At 44.8% G+C, this 9,784-nt stretch overlaps 1 pseudogene; it reads right to left on the bottom strand.

Annotated features, from left to right (window-relative positions):
- Positions 1-8,390: 8,390 nt before the first annotated feature.
- LOC130139440 (uncharacterized) lies at positions 8,391-9,070 on the bottom strand (annotated as a pseudogene).
- Between the last annotated feature and the right edge of the window lie 714 nt (positions 9,071-9,784).

The raw sequence follows: 9,784 nt of genomic DNA, 5'->3' as shown, positions 1-9,784 counted from the left end.
AATGGGCGAAATTTCGGGATGTCACAATCTTCCCCCCTTACAAAAAATTTCATCCTCGAAATTTACATTCCAACTAACTATCAAACAATTGGGGGTAATGACGTTGCATCAGTTCCTTACTTTTCCAAGTCGCGCCTTCAGTTCCATGATGCTCCTATACTACCTTGACCATCGGGATTGTCTTGTTCCTCAAGACTCATTCTTTTCGATCTTCGATCCTTATCGGTCTTTCGGTGTACGACACCCTGTCGTCGACTTCAATTTCCTCATAATTCAGCACATGTGTCGGGTCCGGTTCATATTTCCTTAACATCGATACGTGGAACACATTGTGCACTTGCGATAGATTTGGCGGTAACGCAAGGCGATAAGCCAAATCTCCAATCCTTTCTAACACCTCAAAAGGTCCCATGTACCTCGGACTCAACTTTCCCTTCTTACCAAATCGGGATAATTCTCGCGTGGGCGACACCTTAACGAATACGTGATCCCCCACTTGGAATTCCAAAGGTCTTCGTTGATTGTCTGCGTAACTCTTTTGACGGCTCTGTGTTGTCCTCAGTCGTTCGCGTATAATTTTAACAGCCTCAACTGACTGTTCTACTAATTCTGGCCCCATTATAGTCCTTTCTCCCACTTCATTCCAACATACGGGCGTTCTACATGCCCTGCCATACAGTGCTTCAAACGGCGCCATTCCAATGTTCTGTTGAAAACTGTTATTGTACGCGAATTCTACTAAGGGCAATTGTTCCTCCCACTTGCCCAGAAAATCCAGCACGCATGCCCGAAGCATGTCCTCTAAAGTCTGAATCGTCCTTTCAGACTGACCATCCGTCTGCGGATGATAAGCAGTACTAAATGGCAGCTTTGTTCCTAACGCCATCTGCAGACTTTTCCAAAAATTAGTGGTAAAACTGGGATCACGGTCCGATATAATAGTCACTAGCACCCCGTGCAGCCTAACAATCTGTTGCACATACAATTCTGCATATCGATCCAGTGCGAAATCCTTTCGCACAACCAAGAAGTGTACCGATTTAGTCAATCTATCGACAATCACCCATATAGAATCATGGCTTCTTTGGCTCCTCGGCAATCCCATCACAAAATTCATTGTGATATGTTCTCATTTCCATTCTGGGATTTCCAAAGGTCGCAACAATCCTCCTGGCTTACAGTATTACGCTTTCACTTGCTGGCACGTCAGAAATCTAGCCACATGTCTGGCTATGTCTACCTTCATACCGTTCCACCAATAATACTGTCTTAAATTCTGATACATTTTTGTACTCCCTAGACGGATACTATAACTACTACGATGCGCCTCTGATAAAATTTCTTCCTTAAGTTCCGCATCATCAGGCGCGCATAATCGTCCTCGGAACTTCAAGATCTCATCCTCGGATACTCGGAAGTCCGATTCCTCTTAGTAGTATCCATCTCTATAATCTTCTGTATCTCTGAGTCCGTAAACTGTAAGGCCTTAACCTTAGCCTGAATTTTCCGGCTCAATCCTGAGCGTGGCTAGCAGGCTTGAAACTCGACTCACTTCTAACTTAAACTTTGAGTCTCGCACTTTCTCCAATAGGGTCCATTCCTTGACCATCAAATGCGCGATGCTTGATTTCCGACTCAATGCATCCGCTATCCGGTTTGCTTTTCCGAGGTGATATAAGATATCACAGTCATAATCCTTCAACAACTCCATCCAACGACGCTACCTCATATTTAATTCATTCTAAGAAAACAAGTATTTGAGGCTCTGATGGTCAGTATAAATCTGAAACTTATCTCCACATAGATAATGTCGCCAAATCTTCAGGGCTAACACTATTGCGGCTAACTCCAAGTCATGCGTCGAGTAATTTAACTCATGCGGCCTCAACTGCCTTGATGCATAGGCTACCACTCGCCCATGTTGTATCAGCACACATCCCAACTCTTTCAACAACGCATCACTATATATCTTGTATCCTCTAGGTCCCGACGGAATAGTCAACACCGGTGCCGTCGTCAGTCGATGCTTCAACTCTTAGAAACTCCTTTCACACTTGACTGTCCATTCAAACCTCGCTTCCTTTTTCAACCCATGTGTCAATGGTGTTGCTATCGCAGAAAACCTTTCCACTAAGCGTTTATAATATCCGGCTAAACCCAAAAAGTTTCGAACTTTAATTACTGTCGTTAGCCTCGGCCATTCCATTACGGCCTCAATCTTCGCCGAATCTATCGAAATTCCATCTCCCGAAATCACATGTCCAAGAAATGCGACTCGATTGAGCCAGAACTCGCACTTGCTAAACTTAGCATACAGTGCATTCTCTCTTAAGGTTTGCAAAACCTTGCTTAAATGGAATTCATGCTCCTCTGAACTCTTAGAATACACCAATATATCGTCTATAAAGACTATCACAAACTGGTCTAAGAACTCCTTGAACAATCCGTTCATTAAATCCATAAACGCAGCAGGGGCGTTCGTCAATCCAAATGGCATCACAGTAAACTCATAATGTCCGTACCTCGTCCTGAACGCCGTTTTCGGTATATCCTCCTTTCTAATCCTTAACTGGTGATACCCAGTCCTTAAATCAATCTTAGAAAATACCGAAGCCCCTTGCAGCTGATCAAACAAATCATCAATCCTTGGTAAAAGGATATTTATTCTTGATGGTCACTTGATTCAGTTGACGATAATCAATACACAACCTCAGTGACCCATCTTTCTTCCTCACAAACAGAACTGGCGCTCCCCACGGAGACGCACTTGGACGGATAAATCCTCTATCCAACAATTCCTGCATCTGCCCTTTAACTCCTTTAACTCCGACAACGACATTCTATAAGGTGCTTTCGAGATTGGCTCGGTTCCAGGTGCCAACTCAATTACAAATTCTACCTCCCTTTCTAGTGGCAATCCCGGCAATTCCTGAGGAAAGACATCGGGATAATCACGCACCACAACTATATCCTCTAGCCTTGGCTCTTCAGCCTTCGAATCAACTACAGCTGCTAGAAATCATTCACACCCTTTACTCAACAATTTCGTCATTTTTAGCGACGAAATCCAAGGAATCGAGGTTCCTCCTCGATTTCCTACAAATTCGAATCTAGGGTGTCCAACAGGATTAAATTGGATCACCCTGCTACTACAGTCCAACATTGCCCTTTGTTTAACTAACCAATTCATGCCCACTATCACATCAAAATCCTACATCGCTAGAACCGCTAAATCAATCCTCTCTTCGCTACCACCAATGATAATCTTACAATCCGGCATTCCAACGAAACAAAAATCTTATCATTCAAGGGGGTAGTCACACACAACATCACATCAAGCAGTCGCGGTTCCATACTAGTCAATTTAACAAATTGATCAGACACAAATGAATGTGATGCCCCCGGATCAAATAAAGCATATGTAGCATGATCACAGAGAGAAACCGTACCTGTGACCACGCCTGGCGCATTCTCCGCTTCCCTTCTGGCCATTGCATACACTCATCCTTGGGCCGGCGGCCTATTCTGGTTCGAGGGTATAGACAGCCCAACCTGATTTCCAACTCTGGGCGGCGGCGGTAATGCTGGCGGTCTAACCTGTCTATTATTAGGGCAGTTCTTTGCTTGATGGCCCATTCCACCACATCTGTAACATACCATATTCCTACTCAGACACGGTCCATTCCTATGCCTTTCTCCACATACCCGACATGGATCATTCTGAAAACGGGCAGGTTTCCCAATATTCCTTCTAACAGGAGGGACAAAACGTCTATTATCTAACATCGGTCTCTTCCCAGGATTACGATTGTCCCTACCCTGGATAAATCTCGACCCAGAAGCGGCGGCCCTATCCACCTGATCCCGCTCAAGAATCTGGGCCCTATCAAATATTTCCTCGTACGTCCTCAGATTTACCAGTAACAACTGGCTGCGATTATCAGCCTTCAATCCATCCCGAAATCTTCGGGCCTTGTCATCGGGATGTTCTACCATTCTCGGCCCAAACTTAGATAATCTCGCAAATTCCGCCTCATACTGATCTACCGTCATCTGGCCCTGGCGGAGTCTCATAAATTCGGCTAACTTTCCTTCCCTAGCACTGGCCGAAAAATACTTCTCATAAAAACTTTCAATAAAAGCAGCCCAAGTTCGGGCTGTACCTTCCGGAAAAACCCTATCTTTGGTGGCCTTCTACCAATCATTCGCGTTATCCTGCAACTGGTAAACCGCCAGAGTTACCCTTTCATTATCATTGCACTCTAGCACCTCAAAAGCTTTCTCGAGTTCCTCTACCCATCTAGGTGCAGCCTCAGGATCACCTTTCCCAGAGAACTTAGGCGGTTTTAGCTTCATAAACTGCTCGACCAGTTGGTGCATTGGTCTATTCACATTCACTTGCCCCTGCCCTTGATTTCCATTATTATTAGCAGCAGCGGCCTCGGCAGCTTGGGCAATCGTAGCAGCTCGTTCTTGAGTCTGCTGTCCTATTATATTACCAATCTGCTCTAGGGTCCTCATGACCGCTTCCATTCTAGGGTCCTCTACAGGTATAACATCAACTCTGGGTTCCCCTGCAACCCCAGCACCAACTCCTGGATTTTCTATCGCTCTAGCATCCATTCCGAGGTCTTCTACAACTCTAGCTCGAGCACGACCTCGACCTCTGGTTCCTCTTCCTGCGCCCCTTCTTGGGCCTCGTCTCACACCTATTCCTTCACTGCTCATGGTTCCAGCTTTCTATCACTCTACTACCTGCTATAATTCCATACAGGAATTAGAGACCTAGGCCAACTGATCCAGTCTATCCCTAGGTAGTGAATTAACACAATAATCCACTTAAAGGGCAATCAATCATACAGCACCAAACCACATCAATTGGGTTCATGCACTTACCTCGAGTCCAGACGCACCTGCACTCCAACCATTATTACAATTAATCGTTCACAATCACAACAAACAGTCTGGAATACATGTAGCACTAGGTATATCTATGACTCACTAAGGTATCTCCAACCAGTTATCACTATCCTGGGTCTCCACTCCTTATCACTCCAAGCTCTGATCATCTTAAATCGAGATATCCTTGCTCTGATACCAATTAAACTCGGTTGTCACGCCCCGAACCCCATCGAGCCCGTGACTTCCTTCTACCTCAGTCGAATCAGTGCGACATCCCAAGAACACGTCGCCGACCCAAAGTTCCCATCAGAGTTGATTCGCGGCGGAAACAATTATAAAACCCCAGACAATAAAATTGGAGACTACCAGGAATAACTAGATCGCCGAACCGCCAACATATATATATATATATATATATATATATATATATATATATACACATTACACTTCCAAAGATTTACAATATCCATTATTATTTACAAGCACACCGAACCAGTAACTATTAACTTCCAAAATACAAAAAGGATCCGCATCCTAGATCAACATTATCCAAAAATGGGGCACTCTCAACTATTGCCTCGCTCCCAGAACTAGTCCTTATGCCCTTTCAGAGGCGTCCACTCTAACTCACTGTCCTCGGGATCACCACCTGAATCCTCCTCAGCTGTCTGTTCACCCAACGGCTCCAAGTCGGCCTCAATATGTTCATGGCTCAGGCGGAGGCTCTGAAATGGTTTCGTTGATACAACCATGAGACACTTCTCAATAAGTTGCAACCTAAATCCTACCTAGGTTACCACGTTATTCCAGACATATCCGGACACAACCAAGCAATAAACACAAACATCGTCATCCACACGATCACACTAACCTGGACTCTTGGCATAAACAGCCTGCACATTAGTCTGCAATCATAACAAACAATTCTCACACGCATCTCAACCACACGCACTACAAATCACTAACATTCCCCTGCCCACGTACACATCGAACACACCACATTTCCTATTCCACATTCCACGCTGGGTCACGCACCAATCACATCATTTTCGTTAATTGCCATCGCGACCCGCGTAAACACGCCTCAGGCCCGATCTCACTTTCCTCGGCCCGCGTAAACACGCCTCAGGCCCACACGATCGCGCCCCGAGCATCACACGCCTCGGTCCGATCCCACGTTCGCACTTTCCTCAGCCTTCGCCAAATGCGACAGGCCTACGTGATCAAGGCTCGACCCTAGAATGTCTCGGCCTGATCCCACATTCACTTTCTTTCCTCAGCCCGCGCCAAATGCGACAGGCCTACGTGATCGCAGCCCGAGCTTAGAATGTCTCGGCCCGATCCCGATCTCATCCGAGCTAGTCGTGCCTCGGGCCAATCTCAATTTTTCCCGCTTTCTCATACCTCAGCCAGCGCCAAATGCGACTGACCTACATGATCGCGACCCGAGCTTATAATATCTCGGCCCGATCCCACATTCTCGCACTTACACACATTCACATTAATTCCCTTACACACAATTGCACCCACAACCACATAATCACATCACAAACGCGCATTCGCGCACAAATCCGCATTTTTCCACACCCAAACGTTTTCAAATCAATTTCAATCCTTCACGGGACTTTCACAGAATTCCGAGACGGACCTAATGGTACCCGTCTCGCACCCAACAGCAACCCTCAGTACATCACACGGCACATCACAGCCAGCAAACAGTATTTTCTGCACTCAAAATCACAATATTACACTTCCGGCTCTTCACGACACTTGCGTGAAATCCCGAGCCTAACCTAACGGTACAAACCGCGTCTCCAACAGCACCTCATAGCATACCAAACACGCAATCACAGCATTGATCGGCCTCTAAAATTTCCGTCAAAACTCCCCAAATTCAATCCTAGGCCCCGCATATCAACTTCGCCCGCAAAACCATACCGAACCGCGTCTATCTAGGCCCGAAACAACCCGATATACTATATAAAGTTTAGGATGAACTTACCGAGCTCTAAACTATCGCGGTTAGAGCGAAAGCGGTGGCAAAACCCGAGATCTAATGGTGGCTTGCGGCGGCGGCAATGTACGGCAAGCGGCGGCGACGGCGGTGGCTTGGGCGGTCGGCGGCAGCTCACGGCTTGGGCCGGTGAGGCTCACGGCCAAGAGAGACCGAGAGAGAGAGTCACAGAGGAGGGGGTGAGGCGGTGGTGCGTGGAACGGCGGCGATGGGCGGCGTGGCGCGGCGGCGGTTCGGGACGGCGGCGACACGGCGAGAGGGGTAGCTCACGGGAGGGAGAGAGGGAGTCCACGGTTGGGGGGGGGGGGGGAAATGCCGTGAGAGAGAGGAAATGAGGGAAGAGAGAGAATTGTCTAGACTTAAATAGTAAAATTTGACCAACTTTGGCTAATTACAATCCTACCCCTCTCTCACAAATCCATCCGACGGTCCAGATTCGATCTTATCTTGAAATCGACGGCCCAGATCAAATCTCATCCAAAATATCCAAGGGCAATCTTGTAATTTCTCAAAAAGTTCAAGGGCAAAATTGTCTTTTCCAAATTTGAGGGCAAAATTACCAAAATGCCCTTGCCCTTTATAACTAGCCCTTTAGAAATCCTTAGGGGTAAAATGGTCACTTTCTCATTTTCTTGCCCAAATTGAATTTTTCTGAAGGATTCGGGCACACCCAAAAATCGCACGTTACACCCGCAACGTCGTCCTAATATTCTGCCGTGACTTCCTAATTTTCCGATGCCCAATTTGGTCTAAATTTAATAATTAAATTCTATATAATGTAACTCGTGCATATCTCTGACTAACGGGCGGCTTTCTGAGAAATTCGCAGAATCGACCCGTGACTGATACTAAATCGAGTCACGTGCAATTTATTCAGACCGTAATGGCTTCGGTTGTCAATAAAATCGCGAGGATCGATCACTAGTTCCGATGAGTACGATCGTTTGGAATAGGTTCTGGATCGTTCGTCAATTCATTTCGGGGTCAAACGGAATCACCCGTGATCCACGTGTATGATAATAACGAATCGGCCCATCACTATCCTAAGATCGGCCTACACTGGCTCAAAATGTCACCTCGACGATTTTATGGTCGAAAGTCAGTTCGCGATCGAATTCCTCTAGTCGTACGAATTTAAATCCCCCATTAGCCTTTCCCTAACGGTTAGTATCCCAGGAATGATCAGTTCCGGGCGAGACTGCCTACAAGCACATTAAAAAAATCAGCTATTTCATAAATCCCAATTGGGCGAAATTTCGGGATGTCACAAAAACACATCCGCAACATTATTTCACTAAACAATCAGTGACAACCAAAAAAAGAACCTCAACACCACTTCACTGAACTCATCATCAAAAAGAAAAACAATAACCACATCACTCCCCCACAAATGGTTATCATTCTATATTTGGGATGTCAATGTTCCCTCTAGCTGGGGTTTGAAAATATTCCTAATCCCGTCACTTCTCGTAGGTTAGAGTTGCTTCCTCTCAATATTTTTCTTCTTCCTTGATGGCCCTACTACTTTAAGTGGAACTTCAATTTGAGCTCCTTGCAATATTGATTCAACCTATGCTTGTGTATCAAATCTCTGTCTCTTGTTCTTTCTAGCACTTGAACTTGTAAACTAATATTATTAAATTTCATTAGTTCACAACTTTTGCTAGGAAAAAAATCTAACAAAATGGAAATACTTACCGGAAGTTTTTGCCTATGCCTAGACAATGGTGTTTGTGAAGCTGTAAATCGAGCTTTTTTAGTGGGGCATATCAAACTATTGTGTCCCGTCTATTTGCAACTTCAACATATCATCTTCATACCTATTCAGAACATCCTAATACCACGTGCGACCTCACATTCCTCTCTTGTTCTTTTTTGTTTGCATCTACTAGACTTCACCCTTACTAGAAGTGGTTCAAGTGCCTCCCTATTGGTCTTTTTCCAAAATTTCTCTCCGCAAACTGGCTGCATCTTGTTCTGACATGCAGCTAAGAACTTAGTATTCTTATAACACCCATCCACATAGTCATATGCATCCTCTTGCCTATGATTTATAGTAGAATTGGCATGGGGAAAAGGGATGTTAGTAAGCTGCCACTTCCTACAAGTACAGTCTCTCTTGAACACATCCACCACATTTTCACTCTTATCCATCTCCTCATATCTAGTATCATCATTCCAAATCACCTGGCAGAAAGTTGCACAAAATCTATTTTTTTTCCAACTTTCTTACAATTTTTGGATCACAGTCCCTTCTCTACCTAGCACATGTATCCCTCTATGTATGTATCCTTATCATTTTCATTATTCTCATTTCCTCCAACATACTATAAATGGACTTACACCCGACATCCATTATTCTTCCCTTAAATGCCTTACATAAGTTGTTGTTAATTATGTCACATTTGACATTAGTAGTGAAGAAAGCCCTGCACCAATGCTTTGGCTCTATTTAAACCAAGTCATGATATGCAGCATGACTGATTTTCCTCAATGCCTGAGAGTGTTCATTATAGTCCACCATAGTACTGCTCTTAGCACACTTCCAAAACAGTCTTTGCATCTATATCCCTTTATACTTCTTGCCCCCAATTGGCATAGATGTGTTTGGCACATATCCTATGCTCAGCTGCAAGCAACAACTCAACCGCAACTTGTATAAGGCCCTGCAAAAGATGATTTCATATGTTAAACATTCACTCATGTACAATCATCTTAGAGGAATAACAATAAAAAAGAAATAAAGAACTTACCTTTTGCTAGTAACTAAAAAAGAAATAAGTGAAGATGAGGAATTAGCAGGCATGTCGATGTCCTTAGAAGTCTTTGGAAGCTGATAAAGCCAAGAGGATTATTGGAAGATTGATT

This window comes from Syzygium oleosum, unplaced genomic scaffold (genome assembly GCF_021117445.2).
Source record: "Syzygium oleosum isolate NSW1041296 unplaced genomic scaffold, Sole_v2.1 Sole_v2.12, whole genome shotgun sequence".
Lineage (NCBI taxonomy): Eukaryota > Viridiplantae > Streptophyta > Magnoliopsida > Myrtales > Myrtaceae > Syzygium > Syzygium oleosum.
The sequence above is the reverse complement of the archived record's forward strand: the minus strand, read 5'-3'. Positions and strand labels throughout refer to the sequence as shown.